The 13,155-nt window shown below is 48.5% G+C and overlaps 1 long non-coding RNA gene across 1 annotated transcript in view; it reads right to left on the reverse strand.

Moving 5' to 3' along the window:
* LOC114814965 overlaps positions 1–657 on the reverse strand; it is a 51,036-nt gene extending 50,379 nt beyond the window's left edge. The window contains exon 1 of the long non-coding RNA XR_003762754.2: positions 230–657. This is a non-coding gene — a long non-coding RNA (uncharacterized LOC114814965). The remainder of the gene's footprint in view (positions 1–229) is intronic.
* Positions 658–13,155: the final 12,498 nt, after the last annotated feature.

Genomic DNA, 13,155 nt, shown 5'->3' on the forward strand with positions numbered 1-13,155 from the left:
TCCCGGAGGCAGGAGGAGATGCGAGCCTGAAGGGAGGGGGAGAGGACAGGGGCGGAGATGTAGATCTGCGTGTCATCTGCGTAGAGATGGTAGTCAAAGCCGTGAGAGCGGATGAGTTCACCGAGGGAGTGAGTGTAAATGGAGTGCACCTAACTGTGTGCTAGGTTGAAAGCGGTGTTAGTAACTTCCAATATGACATCCAAGATAACTTCCAAAATGAAACACATACCATTGCACAATATCCTCCATAAGCCTTGTTTTGGTGCAAGGAGTTCAACTGCCCCAACACAGCTGTGTCATAGTGAGATCTTCCTCTCTCTTGTTATTGCTGCATCTCCGGTCATCCATGGAACCTAAAAATTGGGCCCACAGGATTCTTATGGCACAGAACCACTTTGAAGGAAAAGTGAGCTTGCCCTCCAGATGGCCCACACTCAGTCCCTATCCTACATGGGCTCACAGTAAAGGTCAAGAAGACTAGGTATTTAATTCCCATTTTATGGATGAGGAAACTGACATCTTGCTGGATCTGAGGCTTCAAGTTGGTCGTATTTTGGTGGTGGTGGTGGTGGGCGGGGGAGGCATGATGAATGGAGAGGAGAGTGAAGCTTCTCTCCCCTTCTCCAGTCTCTGGTTCTGGCAGCCTGGGCTTCTGACTTTCCAACCTGGAGCAGAGAAGACATAGAGAAGCAGCGTGGCTCAGTGGAAAGAGCACGGGCTTGGGAGTCAGAGGTCATGGGTTCGAATTCTGGCTCTGCCACTTAGCTGTGTGACTGTGGGCAAGTCACTTAACTTCTCTGTGCCTCAGTTCCCTCATCTGTAAAATGGGGATTAAGACTGTGAGCCTCATGTGGGACAACCTGATTACCCTGTATCTACCCCAGCGCTTAGAACAGTGCTCTGCACATAGTAAGCGCTTAACAAATACCAACATTATTATTATTATGTTGTGTGACTTGGGACAAGTCACTTAACCTCTCTGGCCTCAGTGGCATGCTCTAGTCTTTCCCAGCACACTCCTTTTTTGCTTCGGGGTCTGCTGAGGGGCCAGGGATCATTTTGCTAATGGATCGATATGAAAAATGAGGCTCAGAGTTGTTGTTAATTGCCCCTAATTGAGACCATAGTCATTTAGGAGCCAGGTCAGGAAGCTCCTGAATCCCATCCCTGCCTGTTCTTTCCCATAGGCCATGCTGACCCGCTGATGGACCCAAATGTTATGGGGGCCACTGGGAACACCCTTGAAAGGAGTGGAAGGGGGTAGGCCCCTTGATTAGGAGACAGGAAAACAGCAATCATCTATTGAGATGAGTCAATGTGTCGATAGCATTTATTGAGCTCCTATCATGTGCAGAACACTGTACTAGATGTTTTGGAGAGCACAATAGAGTGAGTAGGCATGATCCTTGTCCTCAGGGAGTTTATGATCTAGAGAGTGAGACAGACATTAAAATACCTTAGAGGTTGGAGAGAACAGTAAAGTCTAAATATATAAATATACATAATAGGGCTAAGGAATGAGGGAGTGAGCATGATCTGTGCATCAGCCATGCTGCCTTCCCAGGAACTGCCAACAGTTTCCCTCCACCCCATTGAGAAGACCCCATCCCATTCTGATTTCCACCATCCTGGCAGGAAAGAGAACAGCACCTGCAGAAGGAGGCCTCCACAAAACCTCGGGAAGGCTAGTAGCCACAATAGCCAAGGCTGTGGCTTTGGGTATGTCATGGACTCTGAATCATGAGGAGTTTAAAATTCTGCTCCTCCAGCCACAGCTTCTTATTGACTTTTGTTTTTACCTTGTGTATTTGCATGGCATAGTCAATAGAGCACCACCCTGGGAGTCGGAAGGTCATGGATTCTAATCCTGACTCCTCCACTTGTCTGATGTGTGTCCTTGGGCAAGTCACTTGACTTCTCTGGACCTCAGTTCCCACATCTGTAAAATGGGGATTAAGACCGTGAGCCCCATGTGGGATGACCTGACTACCTTGTATCTACCCCAGCCCTTAGAACAGTGCCTGGCACATAGTAAGCACTTAGCAAAGCATAATTATTATTACTGTTATTTGTACTTGTTATTTTTGCTTTCTCAGTGTTTTAATGTTTCATCGCTCCTGATGTGTCCATCTCATGTCCTCTCCCCAACATTTATTCATAGATTGTAAGCCCTCTAAGGACAGGGTCCATGCCCAATTACCACTTTCCTATGCTTAGTATGGTGCCATGCCCACAGCAAGTATTTTATAAATACTATTATCATTTAGTGCTTGGGTGATGTGGAAGTGTATAAGTGGATCTTGGGGAGTGAGAAGAGAGGGATAAGAGATTGATCAGGGAAGGCCTCCTGGAAATACGTGATTTCAGAACGCCTTTGAAGATGGGGAAAACAGTGGTCTGATGGTAATGCAAGATGTGAGGGGAGGAGTTCCAGGCAGAAGGGAGGGCATGAGTAAGAGGTTAATGGTGAGAGAGACAAGAATAGTGAATAGATTGGTTTGAGAGGAAGGAAGTATGAGACCCGGGTGTATTGGGAGAAGAGCAAGGATTAGTAGCAGGAGAGAGCGGATTGAACACCTATAAGCTGATGATCAAGAATTTTTGTTTGATGCAGAGAGGAATGGACAAGTGGCAGTGGAAATCTCCGCTATCAGATTGGTAAATAGCACAACGAATGAGGAGATGGGGCCTCACCCTAGGTCACTGGGGAGAAAATTAGGGCCCAGCTGGTCAGAAGCCTTGTATAGGATCCCCCTAATACCTTTGCTGAGCAATCAACTGATCAATGGCATTTATTCAAAGCAGCATGGCTTAGCGAAAAGAGCATGGGCCAGGGAGTCAGAGGTCTTGGGTTCTAATCCTGGTTCTGCCAATTGTCTGCTGTGTGACCTTGGGCAAGTCACTTATTTGCTCTGGGCCTCAGTTCCTCAACTGTAAAATGGGGATGAAATACCTGTTCCCCCTTCTACCAAGGAGGATTAACTTGCATCTGCTCCAGCCTTAGAACAGTGCTTGACATATAGTATATGTAGTATGCACTTAATAAATACCATAATTATAATGATAATAACCTACTAGGTGCAGAGCACTGTACTTTTTCTTATGGTATTTGCTAAGAGCTTACTTTGTGCCAGACACTAAGCACTTGGGTAGATAAAAGGTAATCAGGTTGAACATAGTCCATGTGCTACCTGGGGGATCACAATCTTAATCTCAATTTTACAGACGAGGTAATTGAGGCACAGAGAAGTGAAGTGTCTTTCCCAAGATCACACAGCAGACAAGTGATGGAACTGGGATTTTTGCTGGTATTTGCAAGACGCTTACTATGTGTCATACACTGTTCTAAGCACTGGGGTAGAGATAAGTTAATTAGGTTGGACAAAGTTCCTGACCTGCATGGGGCTCACAGTCTATGTAGGAGGGTGAACATGAGAACTGAGGCACAGAGAAGTTAAGTGACTTGCCCAAAGTCATGTAGCAGGTAAGTGGTAGAGCCGGGATCAGAACCCAGGTCCTCCTGCTTCCAGGACTGAGGTCTTGCCACCAGACCACACAGTACTAAGCAGTTTGGGAGAGTACAGTACAGTTAGTAGATACAATCTCCGCCTTCAAAGAACTTACAGTCTAGCAGGAGAGACAGACAACAAAAAACATTACTCTCCACACTTAAGACTTTGGTACTCTGCGTGGCTCAGTGGAAAGAGGCCGGGCTTGGGAGTCAGAGGTCATGGGTTCAAAGCCCGGCTCAGGCACTTGTTAGCTGTGTGACTTTGAGCAAGTCACTTCACTTCTCTGTGCCTCAGTTACCCCATCTGTAAAATGGGGATTAAGGCGTGAGCCCCACGTGGGACAACCTGATCACATTGTATCCTCCCCAGCTCTTAGAAGAGTGCTTTGCACATAGTAAGTGCTTAACAAATGCCAACATTATTATTATTATTATTATTATTATTTGTAATTTATGTTAATCTATTTTCCCCTGTAGACTGGAGGAAGTAAGGACAACAAGCGGCAGGAGTTGAGTACCAGAACACCTAAGTGATCCAGAAGTGCTGAAGTGACAGTAGGGAGAAATACGGAGGGAGATGATTAATCAAGGACATTTTTTCCTCCTAAAAATATGATTTTAGGACAGTGAAGATGGGAAGGCAGTGGTGAGGGCTAGGGAAGGGAGAAGGAATGCCAAGCAGAAGGGAGGGCTTAAACAAGAGGTCGGAGCGGGTAGTGGCTGTTGTTGAGGACTCTTCTAACCACAATTCCCCGCTGACCTTTCCTTTTTTCTTGTCCCTTGTCTTTGTCCCTTAAGTTTTTTTAATGTTTCAGTAGTTCATTGCTCCCACTGTATCTATCTCCAGTCCTCCTTCCCTACCCTCCACCTATATTCATAAATTGTGAAGTCCTTGAGGGATAAGCCTGTGTCTAATTGCTACTGTATACTCTTTCCCATGTTTAGTACAGTACAGTGCTGTGCACACAATAAACACAATAAATAGTATTACTACTACTAAGAGAGATGAGAAGGAGACACCATGGGTGGGCTGTCTATAGAGGAGCAAGGCATGCAAGCTGAGGCATAGTGTGAGAAGGGCTAGGATAAGTAGGATGGAGAAAGCCTTAAAGCCTATGGTTTGGAATGGTAAACATTAGAATCTTTTGAGGAGTGGGGAAATGCAGGTAGAGTGATGTTTTTGGAAAATGATCTGGGCAGAAGAGTGAAGTATGGACTGAAGAGGGCAGAGGTGGATGGCAGGGTGGTCAGTGAGGAAGCTATGTGAATCAGGATATGACAAGTGCCTGGACCAGCAGGGTGGAAAGGTGGATGGAGAGGAAGGGATAGATTCTGGAAATCTTGTGGAGGAAGAACCAACAGGATTTAGCGACAGACTGAATATGGGAGTTGAAAGAAAGGAAGGACTTGAGGATAATGACAAGGTTATGGACTTGAGAGTTGGGAAGGTTGTTGTTATCAGCTATTATGAGAAAGTAAGTTTGGATGAAAGGATTTGGGAGGGATGCTGAATTCTGATTTGGACTTGTTGAGTTTGAGGTACGAGTTTGAGGTGCTGACTGAACATCCATAAAGAGATATTCTGGAGGCAGGAGGAAATACAAGACTATTTATAAATACAAGACTATCCAGAAGCAGCATTGCTCAGTGGAAAGAGCACGGACTTAGGAGTCAGAGGTTATGAGTTCTAATCCCAGCTCCGCTACCTGTCAGCTGTGTGACTGGGGACAAGTCACTTGACTTCTCGATGTCTCAGTTACTTCATCTGTAAAATGGAGATTAAGACTGTGAGCCTCACGTGGGACAACCTGATTACCCTGTATCTACTCCAGCACTTAGAATAGTGCTCGGCACACAGTAAGCGCTTAACAAATACCAACATTATTATTATTATTTTTATTACAAGAAGAGAAGAGAGGTCAGTCAGTCATTCATATTTATTGAGTGCTTACTGTGTGCAAAGCACTGTACTAAGTGCTTGAGAGAGTGAAACAGACACATTCCCTGCCCAAAATTTACAGTCTAGAGGGGGAGACAAACATTAATATAAATAAATACATTACAGATATGTACATAAGTGCTGTAGTGCTGGGAAGGAGAAGGATAAAGGGAGCAAGTCAGGGAGACACAGAAGGGAGTGGGAGTGGGAGGCCAGAGGCAGGAGGTGGGCAAGGGGTCAGCGGCAAGATGGGAGTAATCGAGGCACAGTGAGACGGTTAGCCCTAGAGGAGTGAAGTGTGCAAGCTGGGTTGTAGATGGAGAGAAGTGAGGTGAGGTAGGATGGCAAGGTGGTGAAGTGTTTTAAAGTGCTTTAAAGACGATGATGAGGAATTTCTGTTTGATGTGGAGGTGGTTGGGCAACCACTGGAGTTTTTTGAGGAGTGTGTTGACATGTTCTGAATGATTTTATAGAAGAATGACCTGGGCAAAAGAGTGAAGTATGGACTGGAGTGGGGAGAGACAGGAGGTTGGGAGGTCAGCAAGGAGACTGATGCAGTAATCCAGGTGGGATAGGATGAGTGATTGTATTAATGTGGTAGCAGTTTTGGATGTACAGGAAAGGGTGGATTTAGCTATGCTGCGAAGGTGGGACCAAGAGGATTTAGTGATGGATTGAATATGTGGGTTGAATGCGAGAGAGGAGTCAAGGATAATGCTAAGATTACGGGTTTGTGAGACAGGAAGGATGGTGGTGCCGTCTTCAGTGATGGGTAAATCAGAGGGAGGACAGGGCTTGGGTGGGAAGATAAGGTGCTCTGTTTTCAACAAGTTAAGTTTGGGGTGTTGGGAGGACATCTAAGTAGAGATGTCTTGAAGGCAGGATGAGATGCGAGCCTGGAGAGAGGGAGAGAGTTCAGGGTAGATTTGGGTACCATCCGCATAGAGGTGGTAGTTGAAGGTATGGGAGCAAATGAGTTCTCCAAGGGAGTGGCGGTAGATGGAGAACAGAAGGGGACTCAGAACTGAACCTTGAGGAAACCCCACAGTTAGGAGGTGGGAGGCAGAGGAGGATCCTGTGAAGTAGATGGAGATTGAAAAGCCAAAGAGATGAGGAGAACCCAAAGAGGACAGAAGCAGTGAAGCCAAGGTTGGAAGATCTTTCCAAGAGAAGGGGGTGGTCCGCAGTGCCATTCATTCATTCATTCATTCAATCGTATTTATTGAGTACTTACTGTACAGAGCACTGTACTAAGCATTTGGAAAGTACAATTCGGCAACAGAGACAATCCCCACCCAACAACGGGCTCACAGTTTGTAAGGGGGAGACAGACAACAAAACAAAACAAGTAGACAGGCATCACTACCATCAAAATAGATACATAGAACCATAGATAAATGCACATCATTGATAAAATAAATAGAGCAATAAATATGTACAAATATATACAAGTGTTGTGGGGAGGGGAAGGAGGTAGAGCAAAGGGAGGGAGAAGGGGCAATGGGGAGGGGAGGTGGAGCAGAGGGAAAAGGAGGGCTCAATCTAGGAAGGCCTCCTAGAGGAGGTGAGCTCTCAGTAGGGTTTTGAAGAGGGGGAGAGAGTTAGTTTGGCAGATGTGAGGAGGGCAGGTATTCCAGGTCAGAGGTAGGATGTGGGCCAGGGGTCGATGGCGGGACAGGCGGGAATGAGGCACAGTGAGGAGGTTAGTGGCAGAGGAGTGGAGTGTGTGGGCTGGGCAGTAGAAGGAGAGAAGGGAGGTGAGGTAGGAGGGGGCAAGGTGATGGAGAGCATTGCAGCCAATAGTGAGAAGTTTTTGCTTCATGCGAAGGTTCATAGGCAGCCACTGGAGATTTTTCAGGAGGAGAGTGACATGCCCAGAGCGTTTCTGTAGAAATATAATCTGGGCAGCAGAATGAAGTATAGCCTTAAGTGGGGAGAGACAGGAGGATGGGAGGTCAGAGAGAAGTCTGACGCAATGATTCAGTCAGGATATTATGAGAGATTGTACCAGTAAGATAGCAGTTTGGAGGGAGAGGAAAGGGGGAATCTTAGTGATGCTGTGAAGGTGAGACCGGCAGGTTTTGGTGACTGATTGGATGTGCGGAGTGAATGAGAGAGCAGAGTCAAGAATGACACTGAGGTTGCAGGCTTGTGAGATGAGAAGGATGGTAGTGCCACCCACAGTGAAGGGAAAGGACAGGGTTTGGGAGGGAAGATAAGGAGCTCAGATTTGGACATGCTGAGTTTTAGGTGGCAGGTGGACATCCAGGTGGAGATATCCTGAAGGCAGGATGAGATATGAGCCTGGAGGGAGGGAGAGAGAATGGGGAGGAGATGTAGATTTGGGTGTCAAAGGCAGTGGAAAGGTCGAGGAGGATTAGGATGGAGTAGAGGCTACTGGAGCCAAGGTTGGATAGTATTTCCAGAATAGGGTGGTCCACAGTGTTGAAGGCAGCTGAGAGGTCAAGGAGGACTAGGATGGAGTAGAGGCCATTGGATTGGTCAAGAAGGAGATCACTGGTGAACTTTGAGAGGGTAGTTTCTGTGGAATGAAGTGGATGGTAGCCAGATTGGAGGGGGTCTAGGAAGGAATTGGAGAGGAATTTGAGACAGTGGGTGTAGACAACTCACTCCAGAAGTTTATAGAGGAATGGTAGGGGGGAGATGGAGCAATAACTGGAGGGATTTGTGGGGTCAAGGGAGGGGTTTTTTTAGGATAGGGGAGTCAGGGGAATGTTTGAAAGCAGGGGGGAAGAAGCCAGTGGAGAGTGAACAGTTGAAGATGGCTGTGAGGGAGGGAAAACGGGAGGGGGCGAGAATTTTGATAAGGTGCAAAAGAATAGGGTCAGATGCATAGATGGAGGGGGTGGATTCTGAGAGGAGGCAGGAGATTTTCATTGGAGATATTGCTGGGAAGGATGGGAGGACTGAAGAGGGGACTGGAAATGAGAAGGGACTGAGGAGGGACGGGGTGATTTTAGGGAGTTCACATCTGATAGTGTCAATTTTCTTAATAAAGTAGGTGGCCAGGTCACTGGGGGCAAAGATTGGGGGGAGGTGGAGGGACAGGGGGCCTGAGGAGGGAGTACAATGTCTAGAACAGCTGACGAGGGCTATGGGCATGGGTGTAAATAAGGGTGGAGAAATAGTTTTGCCGGGCAGAGGAGAGGGAAGAGTCAAAGCATGCAAGGATAAACTTGAAGTGGACAAAGTCGGCCTGATATTTAGATTTCCGGCAGAAACCCCCCTTTGGCTCGAGCACAAGAGTGAAGGAGGTGGACTGTGCAGGTGATCCAGGGTTAGTGGTACTAGATCGATGAAGGAATAAGGGAGAGAAGGGAGATAATGAGTTGAGCTCAGTAAAGTGAGTGATGTTGAGAATGTTGATTTAGTCATCAAGGGAAGTTAGTTTGGGTGTGGAGACTAAGTGGGGGATTATGAGTTGAGAAAATTGGATGGGGTCCAAAGATCAGAGGTCTCTGTTGGGGAATAGTACAGATTTATAGGGAGGAGGTATGTGGGAGAGGAGGTAAATGAGGAGGTTCTGGTCAGATAAGGGATTTTAGAGTTGGTATGCAGTAGTTAGAGATGATGAGATTGAGTGTGTATCCAAATTGGTGTGTGGGCGAGGCGGGGGTGAAGCAGGAGGTCAGTGGAGTTGAGGAGTTATAGAAGGCGGTCAGTAGAAAGAGTCATCAGGAACATCTATTTGGATATTGAAATCCTCAAGAATCAATGTAGGGATGGAAAAATAGAGTATTGAAAGAAATGGATCAAAATGATTTAGAAAGTTGGAGGTGGGACCTGGGGGTGGAAGATGACTGTAGTGGGTGGTAGAGGCAGGTGATATGGGCTTCAAAGGAAAGGAAAGAAATCGGGGGGAGAGGTGGAATGTTGCAAAAAGTGGCAATGAGGAACAAGAAGGAATCCAACACCTCCTCCTTTCCCACTGAATCTGTGGGACTGGAAGAAGATGAGGCCCTCTCTGAAGACAGCAGCAGGGGAGATTGTATCACCTGGGGAGTGCCAGGTTCCAGTGAGAGTGAGGAGGAGGAAGTGACTGAGACAGGAACAGGTCAAGGATGAAGGGAAACTTCCCATGATGAAGCAGGGGGTCCACAGACCCTACTTGGCTGAAGCTGTGAAGCGGGTAGTGTAGGGGAGGGGACAGCACAAGGGGTGGATGGGAATGAGTTGAGGGGTGGTGTTGGGACAGGGATGAGGCAGGGAAGAGGGGCAGGGACTGTGCAAGAGGGAGGGAGGAGTTGGATGGGAGCAAGTTGAGGAGGCCCATGCAGGGGAAGGGGTAAGGAGGGTGGGGGCCATGTTGGGGGAGGAGGACAAGGGGTGACGCTGTGACAGGATTACAGGGATGGGGCAGGGAAGGGTGGTGGATGTGCGAGAAGAAGAGATGGGTGGCGGAGAGGGTGAGGGAAGTGAGGTGGGCGGAGAGGACTGGGATGGGCTGATGGGAGCAGGGGAGATTTAAGGTTCATGGTGGGGAAGGTGAGGTAAACAATACAATAACAATTTAATCAGTAACAACTTAATCTGGTGATAGACCGAAGAGATGATAGAATTGCTTTTGGGCCCGCCGAGTGTGAAAGGTCAGTCACAAAGGGACCTAGGGCTACAGTTGAATGTCCCTGAGGTGTGCAGAGTGAAGAGCCCAGTGTTTAGGGGAATCTTGAGATGTTTGAATTGTCCTAGGGAGCTTGGGAGTGAAGAGGCCAGAGAACAGAAATAAATAACCAGGAAACTGTAGGGCCAAAAATTGGTGCCGTCATTTTTCCCAAAGTCAAAAGCTGAGAGAACTGACCTGGCTTTGGCATTAGTTCTGGGGTCATCTCCTGAAGGGTCATTTCTTCTTTGCCCCCAGGGGACACCCCTGGCTACACTTCTGCCCTCTGGACTGTCTTTCCCAAAGCCAATTAGAGGGGCAAAGGAGCAGTGGGCAAGTGGGGATGAGGGCCCCTGATGACATGGGGGAAGAGCCTGCAAAATAGATGCCAAGACAAAGAAATCAGGTGGCTGCCAGGTGGACCATCCAGTTGATTACAATGGCCCACCAGCAAGCCAGGCACTAGCTGATCTGAGATCAACCTCTGGGTTGATCAGGGAACAACTTTCGCCCTGCCCAATAGCTTATCCACTGACCAGCCCATTGAGCCACTTTCTTCTAAGGACTTGTCTGGGCCCTGAAACCAGGGAGTTTTTGCAGGTGGGGCTTCTTCCCAAGAGAATTCTATTCTGTTTCCTAGAAGTCACAGAGCCTGGAGGAAACTCCCATGGCTGGAAAGGGCAATTTGGTAGCTCATTCTCCCCTCTCCAATGACTCACACTGAGGGACTTTGGGAAAGGGCTATGGCCATGGCCGTGGAAAATGGGCAAAACAGATCCTGAGGAGGCTTGCTAGGGTGCAAAGCCAAGGCTTGACACAGACCGAGAGACTGTGTTTTGCACCTTGGATGACCAGGTTAGGCCATGTGTAAAGGAACAGCCATGTTTCATAACTGTGGCCCAGGAAGGAAGAATAAATGCCAAGCACCCCGGGGCTTTCTCCAAGTAAGAATACTCTTGAATAACCCTAATAGGCCTCATTCCCTAATCTCTGGGCGGGACTAGAGAGGCCTTGCCTAGAGGAAGCCAAGAGAGAGCATGAAAAGGCTAGTGGAAAATAACGAGTCAAAAGGGGAGCTTTCCTCAACCAGATCTAGTTAGCCGCAGGCAGCCAGAAGAAAAAAGTGGCCAGTGGCCACTTTCTGGCATCCGAGTCAAGACCGGATAGTAGGCCCAGTGGGACCTGAGCTGTACTACCCCTTTCAGCCACAGAACTTCTTGGAAAGGGAGGGCACAGAGTAAGGGTTTAAATTGGGGCCCAGGGGGGCTGGGTGTATGGCTGGTAGCTTCGAGGGAATCCCCCAACTCCTGGAGGGGGTGGAGGAGCACTCTGAATCAAAAGGAAACTGTGAATGAAGAAGTAATTTTAACTCAGTCTTACCTTACTTTTTTTCTGGGCTGGAAATCCCTAAGCCAAAGAGTTTCTTTCCAGCAACTCGGAGTCACTCCAGAACTGAGCTGGGGATGCCCATTTCTGGGCTATGTCTCAGCAACTCTACAGAACCCCATACAGGGGTCTGCTGCCTACCAAGGTCAAAAATAACATGAGACTCTGGCTCTTTCAACCTCGGTTCTAAAAGTTTTCCGAAAGAAACCCATTGTTGTTTTTTTATAAAGAACCTATGTCAACATTGTGTTTCTATCTCTGTGCCTGTCTCTCCCTCCCTATTTCATCTAAGTATCTGTGCACATCTCTCTCACCCTCCCTCACTCTCTGTCTCTGACATGAAGCCAGAATTCAGTTTTTCCCCCCATCATTCCATTTTTGGCTGTCTCCTCCCTACAAATAGAATGAAAAAAACAGAGACAGAGGGAGTGAAAGAGAGACAGAGGAAGGAGAGTGAGAGACAGAGAGACAGGGAGAGAGGCAAAGAGAGATATGGGGGAGAGTCAGAGAGAGAGACAAAGGAGAGACAGAGGGAGAGAGACAGAAAGATAAGAAATGGACAGAGTGAAAGAACTAAAGAAGGATGAGCGGGGAGACAGAAGGGTAGGGAGAGAAACAGAGACGGAGACAGGCAAACAGAAAGATGGGAGCGACTGACAGAAAACTAAAGTTGAGGAACTAGAGAAAGGAGGGAAAGAAAGATGAGAAAGAGGGAATAGAATTGACTGACTGAGGGAGAAGGAAGGAATCAATCAATCATATCTATTGAGCGCTTACAGTGTGCAGAGCACTGTACTAAGCATTTGGAAGAGTATATTGAAACAGATTTGATAGAAAGAGAGAGTTAAGGAGAGAGGGGGAAGAAGAGGGAGGGGGGAGGGAAGGAAAGAGAGAGAGAGAAAAGGGAAAGGAGAAAGGAGAGCGAGATTGAGAGGGAGGGAGACAGGGAGAGAAAGAGGAAGGCGGTGGGAGGAGTAGAAAGGGGAGAGAGGGGAGGAAAGAAGAGAGTGAGAGGAAGAGGTGAAGGGGAGAAGTGGGGGGGAGGAGGAGAGAAGTAGAGAAGGCGGAGGAGAGGGAGATGGAGAGAGCTGTCGCTCCCTTGCAGCTCCCTTCTCCTCGGCCCAGTGAGGTTGCCGCCCCGCCCGTCATCAGACGGCGGCTCTCGGCAGTGACGGGTGGACCCTCGGTGTCCGTCTCTCGGGGGTGTCTCTGGAAGTTTGTCTCTGGAGTCATTTTCCTAGCCGCCCCGCGTTCTCCCGGCTACCGAACTGACCGGCAGGCGCTCAGTACAGTGCTCTGCCCACAGTAAGTGCTCAATAAATACGAGTGACTGAATGAATGAGCGCTCCCGCTCCGACCAGGGATCCTGCCGCATTCACAGACCCTCGACAGCCCCGGACACTCCCGGCCCTCCGAACCCCTCGCCCGCTCCCGCCGACACCGCCCGCCCGATGAGTGTTTGCCCCCGCATGACCAGGTAACACGCAGCGACTTGGCACCCTCGCTTACCGATCCTCCTCCCTCCCCGCCCCCAGTGCCCCCTGGCCTCCCACACCGCCCCTTCCCACCCCCGCATCCGGACCCCGGCTCGGGGATCAAGCAGCTTGCGTGGCTGGACAAAGCTCCTAACACGGAACTCCGGGGCAGCTGTAAGAAGTGGGGCTTCGGCCGGGCTCTGGAGGGAGACGGACTGAGAAA

This window comes from Ornithorhynchus anatinus, chromosome 11 (assembly GCF_004115215.2).
Source record: "Ornithorhynchus anatinus isolate Pmale09 chromosome 11, mOrnAna1.pri.v4, whole genome shotgun sequence".
In the NCBI taxonomy this organism is placed as follows: domain Eukaryota; kingdom Metazoa; phylum Chordata; class Mammalia; order Monotremata; family Ornithorhynchidae; genus Ornithorhynchus; species Ornithorhynchus anatinus.